This window comes from Haliaeetus leucocephalus, unplaced genomic scaffold (genome assembly GCF_000737465.1).
Source record: "Haliaeetus leucocephalus isolate CR32 unplaced genomic scaffold, Haliaeetus_leucocephalus-4.0 Scaffold140, whole genome shotgun sequence".
In the NCBI taxonomy this organism is placed as follows: domain Eukaryota; kingdom Metazoa; phylum Chordata; class Aves; order Accipitriformes; family Accipitridae; genus Haliaeetus; species Haliaeetus leucocephalus.
In genome coordinates, this window is record NW_010972576.1 from 14,041,849 (window position 1) to 14,043,368 (window position 1,520).

Genomic DNA, 1,520 nt, shown 5'->3' on the forward strand with positions numbered 1-1,520 from the left:
AGTTGGAGAGATGCAGGCAGATGCTGTTATTGGAAAGAAATCCATGTGTTTATCACAAATAGGATTTCTCCCCTTTTGCCAATAAAATCTTGGCAGTGAATTCATTCTGCATGGTCCGTTATCCCACATCACACATCCAAGTCAAAAAAAAAAAAAAAAGTGATCAATCAGTCAAGAGCTGGAAATCAGCTCTATATTTCCACAAGAATGTAATCTGAGCCAGATGACCTCCTGTTTTTCCCAAATGCCAGTGTGATGTTGTCTTCACTGTTTGGCTATCAGCTTTTCATGTGAATGAAGGGAACCAGGTTTGGTCCTTGGTGCACTTTTTATGTCTGAGTCCTCTAAGGGGGCTTGCTTGTTACCTAAGCATAGGTAAGGAGTGCGTTGCAGAATCGTCACCTTGTAGCTTTTACTGTTGTTTTTTCTCTGTCTGAAAAGTGCTTGGCTTGAGGCTGTGGACAGAAGGCTTTAGCCTGGGGAACGTAGGGTCCTGAAAAGATGACAAAAACAGGGGAAGGAGCTTTGGAGGGGTCTTTCTGCTGCAAACGTGAGCAGAAAGTGGTAAAATCACTTTGGGGAAGGGTGTTATTTTCGAAAGCTCGCTGGCACAATTTGTATCCTGTGCAAAAAGTAGCTACCTTTGTGTAGTGTTGCTTGAGTTATCTGTGAAGTGTTTTGAAGGTGGAAAATGCTCTGTGCCGAACTACCAGCTCAAATATAAAGCTTGAAATCATATTTGGCATCCAAACGCTCCCTAAAGGTTTGGGCTTTGTGTTACGTGCAACCCCGAAGATCTTTGTTTTCTGCTTCTAAGCTGCAGCCAGACCCTTGTAAGAACAGCTGATGAGCTTTAGCCTTGATTTAGGCACAAATCAAAACCAATGCTGCAACCTAGCCCAAGTTGTTGGCCCCATCTGTCTGTAATCAGAGGGATCTCAGAGGAGCTCTGACCCTAAATTGGTGACAGGCTGTTATTAAAAGAGTCCCTCAGTAAGTCCCCAGAGCTGTAGTTCATAGTAACAAGACAAAAGTAACCGCTGTATTTTAACTGTATTTTTAACTGGGTGTTGATGTAGAGTACAGATGCAGTCGTTGCTGTGGGTAGTGGTGCTAGGACGCCGTTACATGCTGTGTGGGTTAAACTTGTCACTTTTTTCTTCTGGGCAAGGGCTGGGATGCCTTATGTCCCACATGCCAACACCTGAGGGCTATTGAATAGGAGCCTTTGAGCCAGAAAAACCACATACGGCCTTGTAATTCTTCCAGAAAGCTTTATTCTGGGGGAAGTTTGATTGGCAAGAGAAGGCCCCATCTCAACACTCTTCGGCTTTCGCTGTGGACTCTGCTCCCAGCGAGGCGCGGGTGGCCGTCCTGCTTCAGGAAGCTCAAGCTCGAAGAGCTCACACAAAGAAAGCCCACCCTTCTTCGTGCCTTCAGACTGCGGGTTTTGCCTCGCTCGGCCCCTGGCAGGAGGCTGTACCGGTACGGCTAGGCACACGCCGCGGGGCCGGGCCCTG